Genomic DNA, 21,552 nt, shown 5'->3' on the forward strand with positions numbered 1-21,552 from the left:
TAATTTAAAGAGTTACAAACCTGTACATAATACCTATCCTTTAGAATGGGGAGAAGAAAATATATATATATGTATATAAGACTTCAACATAAGAGTTTTGGGGAGACGCAATACAGCGCATAAGGTTTACCTATATACATATTATAAAAGTCATATATATATATATATATATACAAAGGCACAACACAGATATATCTGGAAGGGTTGCCTTTAAGGAAGAAAAATGGGGGGCAGGGTATATCTTCATATATAATTTTAATTTTTGGCCATATGCATGCCTTTTCTCTTCTAAAATATGCATTAATTTTTCAGTTTTTCTAGTACATGCATTTAAGATTATAATATTTCCCCAAGGTACTTTGTCCACAGCCCATAAATTTTTATATGTAATATTTTCAAGTTATTTATTTACTTATTTATTTCTGAGGGGGGCAAAGAGTCAGGAAGGGGAAGAGAAAGAGAAAGTGGTGAGAGACGATAAGCATCAACTTATAGTGCAGTACTTCAGTTGTCCATTGATTGCTTCTCATCCGTGCCTTGACTGGGGGACTCAAGTTGAGCCAAAGACCCCTTGCTCAAGCCAGTGAACTTAGGCTTCAAGCCAGCGACCCTTGGATCATGTTGACAATCGCATGCTCAAGCTGGCAACCCCACCCATGGTCAAGCTGGATGAGCCTGCACTACAGCCAGCGACCTGGGGATCTCTAGCCTGGGACCTCAGCATCCCAAGGTTGATGCTCTATCCACTGCACCACCACTGGGCAGGCTCAAGTAATTAATTTCTAGATAATATACAGTCTCAGTTGAATTTTTAATTATTTTTAAAATACTATACTAAAAAAATATATATGTATATATAGTATTACCCCTAACCACATTTATTTTATTCAGAAAGAAAATTAATGTTCCCACTACCACTTATTCAATTTTCCTCTCTCCCAGCTGGGAATCAATTTCACATTAATTGTCTGTATCTTCCTATAAAAATATCTTCTCTCTCTCTCTCTCTCTATATATATATATATATAAATGCACATAAATTTTAATAAAATATTATGTATATATGTCACTGAAATATGCTTTATTTTTACTTAGAAATATATTTTTCCAGCTAAGTACATATGAACTTATTCTTTTCAATACCTGCATAGCATTACATAGCAAAGAATGAACCATTTATTTACATATATCTTGTTGATGAATACTCCTTTTTTCCCTTCTTCCTTTTTCCTTTTAGTGTTATTATTTGCCTATTAAAAACAATGCTGGGGGGGACAGGAATCAACATCTTTTAAACATTTTTTTATCAGTCCAAAAGGCAACAAAAGATCTTTTACTGGCCCTGGCCGGTTGGCTCAGTGGTAGAGCATCGGCCTGGCGTGCAGGAGTCCTGGGTTCGATTCCTGGCCAGGGCACACAGGAGAAGCGCCCATCTGCTTCACCACCTCTCCCCCTCTCCTTCCTCTCTGTCTCTCTCTTCCCCTCCCGCAGCCAAGGCTCCATTGGAGCAAAGTTTGCCCTGGTGCTGAGGATGGCTCTGTGGCCTCTGCCTCAGGCGCTAGAATGGCTCTGACTGAGGCAGAGCAACGCCCCAGATGGGCAGAGCATCACCCCCTGGTGGGCATACCGGGTGGATCCTGGTTGGGTGCATGCGGGAGTCTGTCTGACTGCCTCCTCATTTCTAGCTTCAGAAAAATACAAAAAAAAACACACAAAAAAAAAACCAACAAAAAGATCTTTTACTGTTCATTTCCTTGAGGACTAGTGAGGCTTTCACAACTTATGAATCATTTATCTTTATTTTTGCATGATTTGCTTGTTTTTATTTTTGTTTGTTTTTTCCTTTTCATTTTGCTTGCTTATTATCTTGACTTTTTCTTCCTTGTAATTTCAACTTTTATATCCTCTGAAACCAGAGCTGAAGTAAAAGACTTACCAAGTAGTTAGTTCTTTTTTGTTTCTCCTTTCATTAATTTTGTATATGTAAACTGTTTCTTTGTAACATGGCTGGCAATAAATATTTTTTAGAATTTAAGATTTTCTTTGTAGCCCGGTTACATGATTTATTTTTAAGTGTTATACGAGTATTTGAGAAGAGTATATGTTATCAGTTCCTTAAGTGTAATTTTATTAAATATTTTTTTAATTAAATGTTTGTTGTCTAGAATCATACTTTATCTAACAAATGACTATGCATTTTCTCCCATTCAACATTAACCTGTTCTGTGTAAATGTGTATTTTACTGTAACCTTTCTGCATTATTTTGTTTTGTATTTGTAATAACACAAATCTAGAGATTTGTTTCTATACAGTTTAAGAGCCTTCTTTAAAAAACAAAAAAGACAACTTATTTCATCACAATAGCACTTATTGTAACTATTGTTACACTTTGTCATATTGTTCTCTCTCTCCTTCCTCCTTAAATAAGTTTTTTACTTTTTCTTGGCAGATTTTTGTTTGTTTCTCTTTATTTTCCTCAATATCTTTTTTTTTATTATCTAATTCATGCATATACTTAATTTTAAGACACACAGTGTAATGGACATTTGCTAGATATTTTCTCCTCTCCACTTCATGAAATTCCTCAATTTCACTAAGGTACATGCCCCTCCCCCACCCAAATCCTGCCCTTCCTTGTCAGGCCTTGGCAAGTCTTGGCAAATGATTTGTGTTTTGGCCACCGTGATTGGCCTTAGGTTGGTCCAATTATAGTAAAACTCAGGATTTCTCTTTTGATGGTGTGGTAGCTATGCTCTTTCTCTTCCCAGTTTTAAAAAGAGAAAGCATATAATTTCAAACACTGACCTTGCAGACATCTTGCAAAAGAGGAAAGACAGTCTGAAGATGAAATTGGCACACAAAGAAAAGCAAAGCTGAAAGAAAAGGAATTGCTTATTGACCACATAAAATATACTAATATTAAATGTTAAATATAGGTTCTTCCTACTAAGAATACTATCTGTGTTATCTTCTACCGCTACAAACATTTAACATACTCTATTTTTTACACTCCAACTGCCCACAACCCTCTGCTGAAGACTTCCTGAAACTGTGTAGAATTTTAGTTCTAGAGCACCGGTTCTCCTGCTAGGTCCATATTCCATGTTCCACAGCTCAGAATTTCCCTCTCTGACCTTTCGTATCATCTTTCGGAAGAACTCCTTGGTCTCATCTTCCAGTTCATTAATTTAGTCATCTATTACAACCATGCTGCTATCCAGCCTGCTATTAACATTTTTCTTTCAGAAAATGTTTTTAATTATCAAAAACTTTTTTGTTCTTGTTTTATCATAGCACCCCATTGCTATTTTATGGAAATTATCACCTCTCAAATCCTTGAGGATATTTTTAAACAAAAATTGACCTTTTACATATTACATTCATTTTGTTTTCTCAAAGACTGATTCCTCTGTTTCTTTCGCTTGGTGTCCCTCTTTTACCGATTGATTTTCCTTAAATATTTAGCTATTTGTTAACCAAATTGATGGCTAAAACTGGTTTCCCCAGCACAATGATTCTTGACTCTGGATACACTATAGAAATCACCTTTTAAATAAAAAAATAAAAATAAAAAACTCCTTAGGTGATTTTAATGTGCATCTACCACCAAGAACCACTGCTTTAATATATGTGAAAATGACTCTTGTCTCTGCCATGAATGTGCATGATAATTATGAGTTCTGGCTTATAAAGAGCATCACACATGGATGGAGGTGAGCAGCTAGCTGTGTGCCTTCTTCTTTTTTTTTTTTAATGTATTTTATTGATTTGAGAGAAACTGAGAAGCATCAGTTTGCTGTTCCACTCATCCACGCATTGATTGGCCGACTCCTGTATGGGCCCTGACCGGGGATGAAACCCATAACCTTGGCACATTGGGATGATACTCTAACCAACTGAGCTAGCAGGCCAGGGCTAGCTGTGTTCCATCAGAAGAACTCCATATTCATAGAGGTAACTGAAAGTTCTCTAAGGTAAAACTCTGATTTTCTCTCTGGCCCTAAAGTCCATGATAGATATATTCCCAGCTTACATAAAAAACATGTACTAGTGGCCCTGGCCGGTTGGCTCAGTGGTAGAGCGTTGGCCTGGCGTGCGGAAGTCCCAGGTTCGATTCCCGGCCAGGGCACACAGGAGAGGCGCCCATTTGCTTCACCACCCCTCCCCCTCTCCTTCCTCTCTGTCTCTCTCTTCCCCTCCCGCAGTGAGGCTCCATTGGAGCAAAGATGTCCCGGGCGCTGGGGATGGCTCCTTGGCCTCTGCCCCAGGCGCTAGAGTGGCTCTGGTCGCAACAGAGCGACGCCCCGGAGGGGCAGAGCATCCCCCCTGGTGGGCGTGCCGGGTGGATCCCGGTCGGGCGCATGCGGGAGTCTGTCTGACTGTCTCTTCCCGTCTCCAGCTTTAGGAAAAAAACCCAAAAAAAACATGTACTAGCAACTTACCCTGTGAGTGAACACTATAATCAGCTATTCTAAATAGTCCTGGAACCGTTGCTTGTCTAAAGTCTAATTACCTTCTGACGACTGCTATGGTCTGAGTGAGATTAGTGCTCTTATAAAAGAGGGATAAGAGAACTTGCTCGCCCCTTCCACCATTTGAGGATACAAGTCAGCAGTGTGCAAACCATGAAGAAAGCCCTGACCAGAATCCAGCATGCTAGCACCCCGATTTGGACCTCCAATCGCTAGGCTGTGAAAACTTCCTGCTGTTGATATGCCACGCCGTCTACGGTACTCTGATATAGTGGAGCAAATGGACTGGCAACCAACCTCAACCTCCTCTTACTTTTCAAAGTCTCTGAACTTTGGGGTTTTCCAGAATTGTGTTAGGAAAACTCACTTTTCTATGTTTCCCCTTTAGCCTGTATTGGGCTGCAGATTTCTCCAAACTGTAGGGTTTTGTCATCAATCTGACCCCATATGCTTTGCATTTTTCATAAATTCCTCGATGTTTTCAATCTTTCAATGATACCCTTCCCAGCTTTTCAAAACTAATAAAGATGTGTTATTATTTTCCTATTTTCTTATTTTTTATTTGTTACCTCGGTTTTTCTCATTATACACATAAAATATATATTAAACTAGTCAGATCATACAAAAGAATTTAAATTGTAAAAAAAAAAAAAGTATGTAGTCTTCCCCACCAATTTTCTTCCTCAAATTTGCTGTTAACTCTACTCAAGTAATTACTTCTATGCTATTATTTTTCCATTTTCATACTCTATTCTTTGGAAATGAGTACTAAGTCTAGCCCACACTCAAGGAGAATTCATCTCCATCTCTTGGAGAAGAGAGTATCTAAATTTTTTTTTGGAATTCCTTTCTTAAAAATATTTTTTAGAATTCTGAAAGATTTGTCTCTTCTCCCTCATTTATTTATTCAATTGCTTATTTGTACAGTGGTACCTTGAGATACAAACAGACCAACATACGAATATTTTAAAATACGAGCTACGACTCGGTCCATATTTTTTTAGAGATCAGAGCAAAATTCTGAGATATGAGTCGTGATTCGGGAAGCTGCTGCTAGTTGGCGTGTAAGCTCACGGGTCCAGTATTGGCAGTTTGATATACGAGTTGACTGATTTACGAGCTCGGTTACAAAACGAATTAAATTCGTATCTCAAGGTACCACTGTATCAGTATGGACTCATGGATATTTATTATATTATTTGGGTCAAAATTTAATGCTATCGTTATTTTTTTATTCAAATTGTTCTAGCTTTGGCACTAGGCACTCTCTCAGGTTGGATCCTGAGTCCTTCTGACATGGCCCTGCTCCTCCCTCCCACTCCTGTTTTTAGTACTTTCTTACTTTTTGGCCCTATAAGATGCTCCAGGTCCATTTTGTGATTTATATCCTATTGGTTCTGTTTCTCAGGAGAACTCTGACTAATATAGTGGGTAATCAATAAGGCTCTGATGAAGGAATAAATGACTTTGTAGGGTGCAAGAATTTCTCAGTTCCTAACGTGGTCTGAGGCATAGCTACTTCAATCACTAACAGATCCTCTCAAGTTCCTACCTATTCTTTTCCTTCCAGTAATGAATGAGCGGTATAGTGGAATGGGAATAGCCTTTGCTATCAGACCTAGGATCAAATCTCAAAGCTGACATTTATTAGCTATTTGGTTTTGAAATAAGTATTCCTTGAAGTCTTAGCATCCTTACATTTAAAAATGGGAGTTTTTTAGCCTTGGCTGGTTGGCTCAGCGGTAGACCATCGGCCCAGCGTGTGGAAGTCCCAAGTTTGATTCCCAGTCAGGGCACACAGGAAAAGCAACCATCTGCTTCTCCACCCTTCCCCTTTCTCTCTCTCTCACCCCCTCCTGCAACCTTGGCTCAGCTTGAGCAAGTAAGCCCCAGGTGCCGAGGATGGCTCCATGGCATCACCGGAAAAGCTAAAATAGCTCTGTTGCTGAGCAACAGAGCAGCGGCCCTAGATGGACAGAGCATTGTCCCATAAGGGGCTTGCCTGGTGGATCCCGGTCGGAGTGCCTGTGGGAATCTGTCTCTGCTTTCCCACCTCTCACTTAATTTAAAAAAAAGGGGGGGGGGGTTATCACCAACCCAGTTGAGTTGGACCAGTTATGAGTTTACGTGATAATACATTTAGTGGATCAAGCAGTGTCTGGTCCATAGCAAAAACTCCACAAATGTTAGCTTTTTCCACTTCCCCACTAATCACTGAGAAGATCGAAGTTATCTGGTCCAAGTTCCTTAACTGGATCCTACAGTTACTGTATCAGACCTCTGACTATATACAGCTACCCTTTCAGCCCACCAGCACATCCTAAAGCTAACTCCACCTGTGGAGAGGGACTCGATGCTTGATTCTCTCCTCTTCAGCACTTTATTTCTCCCTTAACCATTTCTCTTTTGCTCCCAAAATACAAAAGGTTTCCTTATAGTAAACAATTTCCTGCCTTTTCTGTCTATCATTCCATTTCTCTTCTACTTTTCCTACGAAACGCCTCACCTTTCTTACACTGGCCAGTGCCTTCTAAACCCACGGCAGGATGCCTTCTGGTTGTGCTGCCAATCAAAACTGCTTTCTCAGAGGTCAGGGACGATTTTTCACCAAATCAAAGGCCTCTCTTTGTCTCCCTTCTCTTTGCAAGATCTGAGGCTGCTGAACTCTCCCTTTTCTGGAAATCCTGTCTCCCAGGTTGTATTCCTCTTTTCCAATCACGCATCATCTGTCTCTAACATGAATCTTGGTCTTTCCCTCACTTCGACTTCCAAAGCTCAGCGCTTTCTTCTGTTAGCTTTCTCCCTACAAAGTTTCAAACTGTTCCTGTGTAAAAGTCATTATGTTTTTATAATAAAGCTACCTCTCAACACTGATCTTGCTCCAAATCTTTGGTTGGGCAAAGCTCTCTTCAGAACAGTTCATTTCAAAGCCAGTTAACAAGACTGTTTGCAACATGTTCATCTGCCTTCCCCAAGTTTTAGAGACCGACTTATGATTTTTTTTCCATTTTATCAATAACATCAAAATTTTAACCTGGCCCTAAAGCCCAAAATAATCTTCAAATCATCTCGTCAAATCCTACCAATTATTTTTGCAATCTTTGTGTGTGTGTTTGTGTGTGACAGAGACAGAGAGAGGGACAGATAGGGACAGACAGAAAGGGAGACACCTTAATTGTTCAGTGATTGATTTCTCATACGTGCCTTGACCGGGGGACTACGGCAGACTGAGTGACCCCTTGCTCATGCCAGCGACCTTATGCTCAAGCTGGTGAGCCTTGCTCACACCGGATGAGCCTGCGCACAAGCTGGTGACCTTAGAGGTTTTTTTGTTTTTTTTTTGTATTTTTCTGAAGCTGGAAACAGGGAGAGACAGTCAGACAGACTCCCACATGCGCCCGACCGGGATCCACCCGGCACGCCCACCAGGGGCTACGCTCTGCCCACCAGGGGGCGATGCTCTGCCCCTCTGGGGTGTCGCTCTGCCGTGACCAGAGCCACTCTAGCGCCTGGGGCAGAGGCCACGGAGCCATCCCAGCGCCCGGGCCATCCTTGCTCCAATGGAGCCTTGGCTGCGGGAGGGGAAGAGAGAGACAGAGAGAGGAAGGGGGGGGTGGAGAAGCAAATGGGCGCTCCTCCTATGTGCCCTGGCCAGGAATCGAACCCGGGTCCCCCGCATGCCAGGCCGACGCTCTACCTCTGAGCCAACCGGCCAGGGCCGACCTTCGGGTTTTAAACCTGGTCCTCTGCGTCCCAGTCCGACGCTCTATCAGGCATATTTTCACTGAATTTTTCTACTTTTTTCTGCTTATCTAAATCCTACCAACTCTTTAGAGTCCAGTGGAACTCTGTCTTCCTCTATAAAACCCTCTTTAGTATTTTTAGCTAACACTATACCCCCTCTCTACCTTTGTTCCTGACTCTCTCTAGCTCTCCTGTGTCTCAATAATCTTGTTATAAAATACATTATTAATCTCTCCTTCCCTATTAGTGCTTTTTCATTAAATATATCTTTTTTTTCCATTAAAAAGGCAAAAGTAGCCTGACCAGGCGGTGGCGCAGTGTATAGACCGTCGGACTGGGATGCAGAGGACCCAGGTTCGAGACCCCGAAGTCGCCAGCTTGAGTGAGGGCTCATCTGGTTTGAGCAAAAGTTCACCAGCTTGGACCCAAGGACGCTGGCTCGAGCAAGGGGTTACTCAGTCTGCTGAAGGCCCGCGGTCAAGGCACATATGAGAAAGCAATCAATGAACAGCTCAAGTGTCGCAACGAAAAACTAATGATTGATGCTTCTCATCTCTCTCCGTTCCTGTCTGTCTGTCCCTATGTATCCCTCTCTCTGACTCTCTCTGTCTCTGTAAAAAAAAAAAAAAAAAAAAAAAAAAGGCGAAAGTGGTTTTCTCCTCACCTTGCCACAGCATCCAGGTGTTCCCATGCCTTCTCCCTCCCAACCCTCAGTCTCCTTCTCTGTCCTTTCTTCCTCGTTTCCGATTCAATCTTCATCTTGCTCTTAGCTGGCTTTTATTCCTAAAGCTGCTTACTACAAACTGACCAAAAGATCTCCACATTGCCAAATCTGATGAACTTTGTAGGAAATATTCTATGTTTGGCCTCTGGCAACAACGCCTCACTTTTCCTTTGGAGAGCCTTCTGCCTCATTCCTGAGGTCTTTTGGAACCATAAAACATAGGCTCACCTCTGGGGTGGGCAAAGAGCCAACTAGTAAGACTGTCCAAGAAGGAAAACTGGCTGAGACTGAGTTAGCCTCATGAACCCATGTGCCCCTAGAAGCTGCTGTGCCTTGGCCTTCCCAAGGCTTCATTATTCTGTCCTCCTTTGCTTCTGTGAGCTTACCCAGTATCTATCCAGAAATTCCCCCTTTTCTGCTTAAGTTAGCCAAAGGCAAATTGGTCCTGCAAGTAGAGAAAGAAGTGGTACCCCTCATGGTTACATAACAAATTTCTTCACTCTGTCACCTTCACTGTGGGTTCTGCTGTTTAAGAAATTATAGTAGCTGGCCCTGGCCAGTTGGCTCAGTGGTAGAGCATCGGCCTGGCGTGCAGGCCGGGTTTGATTCCTGGTCAGGGCACACAGGAGAGGTGCCCATCTGCTTCTCCACCCCTCCCCCTCTCCTTCCTCTCTGTCTCTCTCTTCCCCTCCCACAGCCAAGGCTCCATTGGAGCAAAGTTGGCCCAGGCGCTGAGGATGGCTCTATGGCCTCTGCCTCAGGCACTAGAATGGCTCTGGATGCAACAGAGCGACGCCCCAGAGGGGCAGAGCATCGCCCCCTGGTGGGCATACTGGGTGGATCCTGGTTGGGCGCATGCGGGAGTCTGTCTGACTGCCTCCCCGTTTCCAGCTTTGGAAAAATGCAAAAAAAAAAAAAAAAAATTATAGTAGCTAAGGGGAGAATGCTTTTGCTAGGGGACCCAATAAAGGATTTATGAATGGGAAGGTAAGGCTATCTGGAGCTCTGCATGCAACCAGGCAACAGACAAAAAGGAAGTTACAAGGAGCATGGATGACAACTGAGAACATCCTGGGGCACCTCTTCGTAATAACACTAGCAGGGAAGTTATCAATAGACTACTGCTACCCTACACAGGCAAAATCTGCAAAAACTCAGACCTCTCAGGAAAAAGTTTGCAAACCACGTGTTTGGCTCCAGAGTTCATACTCTTTTTTTTTTTTTTTAACTTTTTTTTTTATAATCTTTCTCTATTCTTTACAGAGACAGAGAGTGAGTCAGAGAGAGGGACACACAGGGACAGACAGACAGGAACAGAGAGATGAGAAGCATCAATCATCAGTTTTTCATTGCGCATTGCAACACCTTAGTAGTTCATTGATTGCCTTCTCATACATGTGCCTTGACAGCAGGCCTTCAGCAGACCGAGTAACCCCTTGCTGGAGCCAGCGACCTTGGGCTCAAGCTGGTGGGCTTCTGCTCAAACCAGATGAGCCCGTGCTCTAGCTGGCAACCTCGGGGGTCTCGAACCTGGGTCCTCTGCATCCCAGTCCGACGCTCTATCCACTGCGCCACCGCCTGGTCAGGTGAGTTCATACTCTTTAGCATACCACTTTCCACTATCAATTTACTTGCACCTGCTTAATCAAGAAATTCCCTCTCTCTAGCCTGACCAGGTGGTGACCCAGGTCTGAAACCCCAAAGTCGACAGCTTGAGCGCAGGGTTGCCCAGGCCTTCATAGACACGATCCCATAGGTGCTGCCTTGAGCCCGAAGGTTGCTGGCTTGAAGCCCAAGGTCACTGGCTTCAGCCCAAGGTCACAGGCTTGAGCAAGGGGTCACTGGCTGGGCTGGAGCCCCCCAGTCAAGGCACACATGAAAAGCAATCAATGAACAACTAAGGGTCCACAACTATGACTTGATGCTTCTCATCTCTCTTCCTGTCTGTCTCTGTCTCTCACTTAAAAAAAATACAGAGAGAGAGAAAGAGAGAGAAATAAAGAAATTCTCTTTCTTATTTCCATGCCTTTATATCTGTTACTTTGTCTGGTATGCTCTATCAACTTTCCAACTGGAAACTCCATCCCCTTTGAAACTTTTTCTGATCCCTAGAGGTTGTCCCAAATATCCTGACATAACTCTGTACCATGTCTTAACGTGAAATATACTGTGTATGTTTATTTGTTTTCTTCCACAAGACTATAAACTTCTAAATGGTAGAAACCACAACTTTCATATCTGTATATCCAACAATCGGTACTCAGCATGGGAGTAATGTCTACTGAAAAAATATCTGGTCTTTCCTAACTTCTATGGTATTAACCACTGCATCATAGATTTGGGGGTATTTATATTTAAATTAGCATATATTTATTTGATATGGTGTTTCCCAGTTCCCCAAGAAGTCCAAAAATTTAAGAGCTGAGTCCACACCATTTACTAGTTCTGTATTCTCTTTAGCTCCTAAGAACATTAGTTACATAGTAAGCACTCAGTAAACACTTGATGAACTGAATTAAAAACAAGAGTATTATCACATTAATAGGAGCAACTATCATGCCCTATTAATCTAATTAAAAGATCTGGTCTTCTGAAGTAGTGCAATTGTAACCATATGAAATATTTAATGAGATAAAAGAAAATTATCCAACTGGACAATTAGTGAATTTTCTTTTAGCAGGATGTGCACAGATATTTTATGGATAAAAAGAGTCAACCTCTAGAGCTTAGAGTAGAAAACTCAAGGTATATATACCCGTGCATAATGCAAGAAAATTTATATATTTAAGGAGACTGCCACAACCATAATTACTTAATATCCATTAACCCTTAACCAACTCATAATAAAAGACATAAGACTATTTAATAACAAAATTAATTAATTCCAGGCCCTGGCTGGTTACCTCAGTGGTAGAGCATCAGCCCGGTGTGTGGATATCTTGGGTTCAATTCCCAGTCAGGGCACAGAGAAGCACCCATCTGCTTCTCTACCCCTCCCCCTCTCACATTTCTCTCTCTTCCCCTCCTGCAGCCATGGCACAATTAGAGCGAGTTGGCCCGAAACACTGAGGATGGCTCCATGGCCTCCGTCTCAGATGCTAAGAAGAGCTTGGTTGCTGAGCAATGGAGCAATGCTCCAGATGGGCAGAGCATCGCCTGATAGGGGGCTTGCCAGATGGATCCCGGTCCAGGCACATGAGGGAATCTATCTCTCAGCCTCCCCAACTTTCACTTAACAAAGAAAAAAAAAGAAAGAAAGAAAAGAGAGAGAACATAGTTCCTATGTTGGTAGGGTTTAGCTCTGCCTTACTGCAACACTATTTCAGAATATGATGTGAAGTGTACCTCCTGGAGCTGCTCAACATATATGCTCTGGGGTAGCAGTCTGGTGGAGAAGGTGGATAAACACATACTTCAGGCAATGTAATTAGTGTTAACACAGAAACGAATACAAGCTGTTATGGGGCCATAGAAGAAAAAAAGAGTCAACCTACTGAAAATATCAAGAAATTATAGGGAAGAAACTGACATCCATACATTAATTCGACGGGAATTAATGTGTGCAGAAGCTATAAAGACAGAAACATCTGGGATGAAATCAAACCTGAATCTATGATTGCAAGCAGTCAGTAGGGTTCCAAAGCGAACCAATCAACTCATAGCAAACCACTGTAGAAGGGCCCAAAAGTAAAATATTCCTTGCCAATTAAGTTAGAGAATAATGCCGCGGCCAGGTGGCCCATTGGTTGGAGCATCATCCCCATGCTCAGAGATTGCTGGTTCGATCCCCAGTATGGGCACATACAGGAGAAGACTGATGTTTCTGTCTCTCTCTGTCTCCCCCTTCCTCTCTCTAAAATCAGTAAGTTTACAAGAAAAAAATTTTTTAAAGTTGGAGAATAACGAAACACATGTACAAAAGAATTTTAAACAATAGGTGGCATCAAAATTCAAAGAGAGCAAGACAATTACTAAGAGTTAGAGAGAACTTTCAGGAAAATATTCATAAAAGTAGGGAGAGGGAGCAGAGGGAAAGGCATTGGTATGCTGAGAAAAACCAATGTTTTAACAGGGATCTGAAGTGCTTATCTGTGGGACCACGAGAAGGTCCAAAGATTCCTTTTGGGAAGCACTGGGGGAGTAAAGCTGGACACAAGAGTGAAGGCCTAATTTAGAAGACCCTGGAACACAATCCTAGCAAAGTGTATATTGTTCTAGATCAGCAATAGTCAACCTGTGTGCTGCAAGAATTTTTAAAACGTGCAATACCTATTTAGTCAGGAACACTAACCTCTTTTCCCTGAGATTGTCACAAAAAAAAAAAAAAAAAAAGACAACAGCCAACAAACAGCCATCCAGTGTGAATAAATCAAAATTATACCTATAGCCTGACCTGTGGTGGCACAGTGGATAAAGCGTCAACCTTGAAAACAGAGGTCGCCGGTTCGAAACCCTGGGCTTGCCCAGTCAAGGCACATACCACAAGGAACCAATGAATAGCTAAGAGTAAAGCAATAACTTTGCATTCCCCCCCCCCCCCCAGTTCCTCTCAATGTAAAAATCAATAAATAAAATATATTAAAAAAAAGGCCCTGGCCGGTTGGCTCAGCGGTAGAGCATCAGCCTGGCGTGCGGGGGACCCGGGTTCGATTCCTGGCCAGGGCACACAGGAGAAGCGCCCATTTGCTTCTCCACCCCCACCCCCTCCTTCCTCTCTGTCTCTCTCTTCCCCTCCCGCAGCCAAGGCTCCATTGGAGCAAAGATGGCCCGGGCGCTGGGGATGGCTCCTTGGCCTCTGCCCCAGGAGCTAGAGTGGCTCTGGTCACGGCAGAGCGATGCCCTGGAGGGACAGAGCATCGCCCCCTGGTGGGCAGAGCGTCGCCCCTGGTGGACGTGCCGGGTGGATCCCGGTTGGGCGCATGCGGGAGTCTGTCTGTCTCTCCCCGTTTCCAGCTTCAGAAAAATACAGAAAAAAAAAAAAAATATATATATATATAAAAGATTATACCTATATTTATCATCAGCTGGGCAAAATATGTATTATAGTTATTAGTTTATGTTTGCCATGGGGTAAAAAGATTGAAAACTGCTGTTTTAGACTTCTAATAGTTCTCAACCCCGACTGCTGACAGAAACAACTGGGGAGCTTTAAAAATATACCTGTGGGTGAGACTCACCCCTTATCAAGAGACTGTTTGGGGGGGCATGGCCTAAGCATTAAAATGTAAAAGCACACCCGGTGATTCTAATGTAGTCTGGTTGAGAACCACTGGGCTAGGGGAAAGGAAAGTAAGGCATTACAGATATATTAAGTTAAGAGTCAAGCTTGATTCCAGTTCATGTTTATAAGCAAAAATTTGAGTTGATTATCCAGTTAAACGTATCCTCTAACGAGTTAAACCTTCTCACTTTGTGTTTCTTTTCCCTTGACAATGCTAAGCTCTGAAAATAAGAAAATAATTTATAAATTTCTCTTACATGACTGCATATTCTGCAATTTTTGAATTTTATTTCCATGATGTCCCACAATTACTTAGAAAATAATACTTTCAATCCTAAATTGCCCTCAGATCCCTGCAATGAAGTGCTTTTATATTAAAGAATGTTTTAGATTGCATCCATGTATGGATTTTATAAAATTTCTCTTTTAAATATAGAGAGAATGTATTACCCATGTATACAAAAGTCACACTGCTTTGACTTAAGCAAAATGTGAGATTAAGTATTGATTCTTGTGGAACCTGGAGAGGTTATACTGTACTGTTCCTTGTTTCAGAAGTGCAATAATTACAAAGTATTTTGCAACAAATACTTTCAGAGTACTGCACAAATAAGGGAAATAAATGTATCCCATACAGTAACTACATTAAACAACTCTCCTCTGTGGGAGAAAAAAGTCATCAAGGTGATTGGAGAGTGTGACAGCCTGTTGATCCCTCAAAAAAAGGTTTGTTTGTCCGGCTTTTTGTTTTGTTTTGGGGTTTTGCTTGTTTGTTTTTTAACAAAAAGCATAGGTATGAATATGCTTCAGGTTCCATGTTACTCACTGAAGGGTTTATTCAAGAAGTTGGTATTTTGTTTATAAGTAAGCAACTGTCTTCTTTATGCAAACTCGTTAGCCACAACTGTCTTGTTTTGTATGGTGTTTGGTCACTATATCTACTGAATGGTAAAAATGGTATAAGAACGTAAATTGGAAGCCTATAGCTGGGATTCCATACTTAAGTTATATAGACTCATTTCCAGATTAAGTTAATAAATTCAAAGGACCATACCCCCACTGTAATCACAGGGGTAAGTGGGGAACGTGGGAAGCGGGAAGTGAGTATGGGCGAACCCAACAATCAAAACGGTAAACACGAACAAGAGTCCAAAAAATGTCCTCGGAAATAAGGAACAAGATTCCAAGAGTTGCCGGTTAGCTTCCACCGCTCCTCTTCAGAAAGGAAAAGAATGGCTTCTAAAAAGAAAACGCAAGCCTAACTCTCCGACACAGGGGTAAGAGTTAAAAAAGCAAGTCTTGTGAGTATGACCAGCGGGTCTCAAGGAAATTCAGAGAGCAAAGAAAGAAGAGGGGAGAAGGGACAGGAAAAGGTGTAGGAGGCGGGCAAAGGCCATCCGGTGTGAACCTGGGCGCCCAGCTCTTTATGCACCCAGGGGAGCGTGGAGCCTCTCTCGCTCCGCGCGCATCTGGGAGCAGCGCGAGCCCCCAAAGGCCTGGCACCAGGGGGCGCAGGGCGCCCGGAGGTCGGGGAGAAGAGGGGTGCACGCACCGCCCGCGCTCGCACCCCACCAGGCTCCGCAAGCAGGGGTCCCCACGAGACAGGCATACTTTGCGCAGCACTCGCCTCCGGGAACAGGGAGGGGGTGGGTGGAGCAGAGCCCGGAGCCGCCCCCCGGAGCCGCCCCCGCCCCCAGCTCCGGCTGTCAGCGGCCCCCTCCCGCACTCACTCACCCGCGGGCTGCGCGGTCTCGGCCGCGGCGGCGGCGGCAGCGGCGGCGGCGGCGGCGACCCCGGCCTGGGTCATGATCCCAGGCGGGTACAGCAGGGGTGTCCGGCCGCCCCGGTGAATCTCTCCCTCCGCGGCCGCCGCCTGCTGCTCTGGGGCTGGGGGAGCGCGGGCCCAAGCCCTCCTCTCCCCCCGCCCCCGCTGCCTCTTCTTGCGGTCACCGCCGCCGCTGCGAGCCCGAGCCCTCAAGGCAGAAGACCCAGCAGCAGCACGGCCTCAACTTTCCCAGCCCCCCTCCCCCCGCCCCTCCCCGCCCCTCCGCGGCCGCCGCTCCGCACGCAAACAGCCTAGCCTGGGTGCGCCGCACTCCCGCCCATGCCACTCAGCCCACCAACCGGCCCCGGGGAGGCTGCCGTGGTAGCCAATCAGAACCCAGGACGCCTTTGCGCTAGGCTAGAGGGCGGGAGGAGGTGAAGGAAAAACCGAAGAGTGAACGGGCCTCAGGCAGCCCAATGAGGAGGGCCGGGGGGCGGAGGTGTGCAAGTTGGGTTGAAGGAACAGGAAATATTCTTAAAGGTAGAGTGATAGGCAGGAAGGAAAGCCATTAGATGAATGGGAGAGAGGTGGGCCTGGTTCCTTAAAGGGGAAGCCTTGAGAACCTATAAAAGGAGGTATTTTTAAGAAACTTCTTTGTATCCTGTTCTGTACTATGCTTTCCACGCCTTTCTGCAGGAGTTTGTAAGCGGAAAAAACTGAAAAGGAAGAGAGCGTAGGAGGCTTCAAGGATGATTAGAGAGATCCTCTTAGCTTACGGTAGGAAGGCGGGATGATGCCTCTGTAACAAGAGGTGAGAAAGAAGAGAATCCAGACGTCTCCCACTGCTCTTTCACTGGAAGACGCTACTCGAATTTTAGGCTGTGGTCATGTCATCCTTCATTTGCAACAAAGCACGGATTCCTGAGAACTGGTGACGACTATGTTCAGAAATGTCCTGGGACCTAACCAGGCGGTGGCGCAGTGGATAGAGCCTCAGCCTGGGATTCTTGAGGACCCAGGTTCGAAACCGAGGACTGTTTGAATACGGGCTCACCAGCTTGAGCATATCATGGTGTTGCTGGCTTGAGCCCAAGGTCTCTGGCTTGACCAAAGCGGGAAGGAAGAAAAGAAGGGGTCCTAGCTGCTGGGGAAGGGAATAGATGGCATTGGGCCGCAAGTGATGGAATTAGAACCTGAGTGTCTCCTATTTCCAAAATGGGTTTCGATCCTGGGAACCGAGCTCACAACTCCAGCTTCCTGGTTTCACTTCATATTTCATAATCCCTCGCCTCCTAAAACAGGTGTCTTCCATTTAGTGGTGGTGGTCCAAGATTACGAAGTGTTTCCACAACCAGGTTTGTAATATTAGATATTCATGGGCTAAACAAGGTAACTTCCAGAAGGTGCACACAGGCCATGGCACAATGGGAATTACTTGAACCTGTGTACAGAAGAAGCTGACCTTGTATTGAGAAAAAGTGTCAAGTTAAACAGTAACCTTATCTTACATTTGTACAGCACTTTAAACGCTATGATGAAACCAAAAGTTGCTTATAAATTATGGCATTATGTCATGTGAAGTTCTAATTAGCCTCTGAATGAATTTAGCATATCCATATCAAAGATGCAGGTGACTAAGACCTTAGAATTCAGAGCCTTATAGTAATGCTAAGAGCACCTTCATGAAATTGTATACTGTTAGTATGTCCAGCTGTAGGAAATAATTTTCACTGTAATCAGAATATAAAGTATTCTGATTTAAAATCTATTCTTGTTACTAAATATCTGGGGGTTTTATGGTTTCTAAGCAATTAAATTGCATGATAAAATAATGCAAATAGTATTGATGGCTCAGAAAAGATGATTGAAGAGTTTCTTTGGACCACCATTAAATACATGTGAATACCTTTCTGGAACAATTTAGAAGTGTTAAATAAGACAAATTTTCATTTGATAAAAGGTCTGAATGTTAGCTCTTTAATTTAATGCTCATTTCTAACTGAAACCCAAATCCCAATCATGGATCTTTTCATTCGCGCTGCACATTCCACATTAATTTACTGCACTGGAGTCATAGATATGAGGATGACATTAAATAATCTCACCAGTCCAATTTTGGGGCTAGCTGGTGGCTGCTTATACTGGTGATAAAATAAGGTGGCCAAGTGAAACCTGTCTTCCTGCATCCGGGCCAAGCCCATTTTTCACAAGTTTGGAGTGAACTTTATTTTCACCCACATACTTAAGACCCTTCTGTGGCTCTAAAAGACTATGTGTGTGAGTTACAAGCCCCTTACTTGCATCCTCAGTTTCATTTCGTGACATCTCTTTTTTCCTGTGTCTGGGGATGAATGACAAGGAGAGGGGAGCTGCTGACAGAGCGGAGTGGGTTGGGGCTCGGGTGGCACCCAGGGGACAGCTCCAGGCTCTGCTTCCCCTTCCCACTCTTTGCTTCTGGAGGTGAGGGCTGCGAAAAGTATGCCTCCTTCCTGGGGACCACTGTGTGCGAAGCTGGTGGGTGCGGGCGAGGGTGATGCGTGCACTTGCACCCTCTCTGGGCACTTGTGTGCTTTGGTGCCAGGCCCCATACTGCGCACTGACCCCCCCCCAAAAAAAAAAAAAACGGGCACCAGGCACACTTCTGGCTTGAGTTTTCTTCTTAGAAGCTTTCAGAAATGAATGGCAGCGATACAAGTGAATGGACAAATTTTGAAATCTATGTATTTCTTGAGGAAACGTCCCAGTTGTTTTCCAAAGTGGTTGTAATATTCCATATTTTCAACAGCAATGTATGCAGATTCAAGATACCTTGATATTGTCAGTCTTTTTTAATTCTAGCCCTTGGGTGTAAAGTGGACTCTTATAATTTTCTTTTTTCTTTTCTTTTTTTTTTTACAGGGACAGAGAGAGAGATAGACAGGGACAGACAGAAACAGAGAGAGATGAGAAGCATCAACCATCAGTATTTCGTTGCAAGACCTTAGTTGTTCATTGATTGCTTTCTCATATGTGCCTTGACCACGGGCCTTTCAGCAGACTGAGCAACCCCTTGCTCGAGCCAGTGACCTTGGGTCCAAGCTGGTGAGCTTTTGCTCAAAACAGATGAGCCCACACTCAAGCTGGTGACCTCAGGGTCTTGAACCTGAGTCCTTTGCATCCCAGTCCAATGCTCTATCCACTGCGCCACAACCTGCTCAGGTGACTCTTGTCATTTTCATGTCTCTAAGTAGTAGAATATTTTCGTATTTTTAGTGACCAGTTGCATAGCTTCTTTGGTAGTTTGTCTTAATTGTAGGCCATTTTAAAATCAGGGTGCTTCTCTTACTGAATCATAAAAGTTCTTGGTATATTCTGAATAAAAGGTCTTTCTCAGATATATACAGTATTGTGCAAATATTCTCACCCAGTCTGTATCTCAAAAAAAAAAAAAAATTACTAAAGTATGGTTGACCTACAATAAACTGAACATATTTAAAATGTACAACGTGATGACACATGTATACACCTGTGAAACCATACTCTACAATCAAAAATGAACATACATGCTCTGGGGGGATAGCTGGGTTAGAGTGTCCTCGGGATATACCAAGGTTAAGGGTTCTAACCCCTATCAGGGCACATACAAGAATCAACCAATGAATGCATAAATAAGTGGAACAACAAATTGATGTCCATCCTGCCCTCATATTTCCTGAGGTACTTTATTACTTCCTTCCTCTTGCCCTCATCCTGTTCTCCATGAAACCACTAATCTGTTGTCAGTACACACTTGTTTTTATTTTCTAGAGTTTTATATAAATGGAATCCTTCAAACCGACTGGTGGTGGAGCAGTGCATAGGGCATTGACCTGAGATGATGAGGTTGCAGGTTTAAATCTCTGAGGTCACAGGCTTGAGCAAGGGGTCACTGGCTAGGCTGGAGCCTCCTGATCAAGGCACATATAAGAAGCAATCAATGAACAACTAAAGTGTAGAAACTACAAGATAATGCTTCTTATCTCTCTCTTCCCTCTCTCTTTGCTATCCTGTCTCTGTCTATAAATAAATAAATAAATAAATATGTAAATAAATGGAATTCTTCAGTATATACAGTACTCTTTTTTTTTTGTCTTTTATGTACCATACTTTTTTTTTAGGGGGGGTTCATTCACTTTGTTGTATCAATAACTTTTTTTTTTTTTTTTTTTTTTTTTTCATTTTTCTGAAGCTGGAAACAGGGAGAGACAGTCAGACAAACTCCCGCATGCGCCCGACCAGGATCCACCCAGCACGCCCACCATGGGGCGACGCTCTGCCCACCAGGGGGTGATGCTCTGCCCATCCTGGGCATCGCCATGTTGCGACCAGAGCCACTCTAGCGCCTGGGGCAGAGGCCACAGAGCCATCCCCAGCGCCCGGGCCATCTTTGCTCCAATGGAGCCTTGGCTGCGGGAGGGGAAGAGAGAGACAGAGAGGAAAGCGCGGCGGAGGGGTGGAGAAGCAAATGGGCGCTTCTCCTGTGTGCCCTGGCCGGGAATCGAACCCGGGTCCTCCGCACGCTAGGCCGACGCTCTACCGCTGAGCCAACCGGCCAGGGCCAATAACTATTTTTTTGTTGCTAAGTAGTATTCTATGGTATGGATATATCAGGTAGTCAATATTTGTGGACAGTTTATTTATTTTTTATTTTTTTAATTTTATTTTTTACAGGGACAGAGAGAGTCAGAGAGATGGATAGATAGGGACAAACAGGAACGCAGAGATGAGAAGCATCAATCATCAGTTTTTTGTTGCAACACCTTAGTTGTTCATTGATTGCTTTCTCATATGTGCCTTGACCGCGGGCCTTCAGCAGACTGAGTAACCCCTTGCTGGAGCCAGCGACCTTAGGTCCAAGCTGGTGAGCTTTTTGCTCAAGCCAGATGAGCCCGCGCTCAAGCTGGCGACCTTGGGGTCTCGAACCTGGGTCCTTCCGCATCCCAGTCCGACGCTCTATCCACTGCGCCACCATCTGGTCAGGCATGTGGACAGTTTTATTGTTTGCAGTTTTGGACTATTACAAATAAAGATGCTAGAACATCTGTGTACAAATTTTGTACAGGGTGTGGCAAAAGTAGGTTTACAGTTGTTCATATAGAAAATAATACAATAATTAATAAAAATAATACAAAAATAAACTGTTTCATGTACTCACAACTGTAAAGCTACTTTTGTCCCACCCTGTATGGACATTTGCTTTCATTTAACTTGGATAATACTTTGGTAAATACCAGTAGGATAGCTGATTGATATGGTGAGTGTGCCTTATTTTAAAAACTGCTAAACTGCCTGACCAAGCAGTGGCACAGTGGATAGAACATCGGACTGGGACACAGAGGACCCAGGTTTGAAACCCCGAGGTCACTGACTTGAGTGCAGGTTCACCAGCTTGAGTGTGGCATCGCTGGTTTGAGCGTGGGCTCATAGACATGATCATATGGTCGTTGGCTGGAGCACAAGGTTGCTGGCTTAAGCAAGGGGTCTGACACACACACACACACACACACACACACACACACACCGCTCCCTGTCAAGGCACATATAAGAAAGCAGTCAATGAACAACTAAGGGGCACCTAATCGGGCGGTGGCACAGTGGATAGAGCGT

At 43.7% G+C, this 21,552-nt stretch overlaps 1 protein-coding gene across 2 annotated transcripts in view; it reads right to left on the reverse strand.

Annotated features, from left to right (window-relative positions):
• The window catches only part of USF3 (upstream transcription factor family member 3), a 50,303-nt gene extending 34,125 nt beyond the window's left edge, over nucleotides 1-16,178 (reverse strand). Inside the window, exons 1-2 of one of the 2 annotated variants that reach the window (XM_066347746.1) lie at nucleotides 15,897-16,178; nucleotides 2,807-2,874 (exon numbers count right to left, since the gene is read on the reverse strand). The gene's annotated coding sequence lies outside the window, so the exon portion shown is untranslated. The remainder of the gene's footprint in view (nucleotides 1-2,806; nucleotides 2,875-15,896) is intronic. The other variant, XM_066347745.1, reaches the window with a different exon arrangement.
• Nucleotides 16,179-21,552: the final 5,374 nt, after the last annotated feature.

The sequence above is a fragment of the Saccopteryx leptura genome, chromosome 8 (assembly GCF_036850995.1).
Source record: "Saccopteryx leptura isolate mSacLep1 chromosome 8, mSacLep1_pri_phased_curated, whole genome shotgun sequence".
Lineage (NCBI taxonomy): Eukaryota > Metazoa > Chordata > Mammalia > Chiroptera > Emballonuridae > Saccopteryx > Saccopteryx leptura.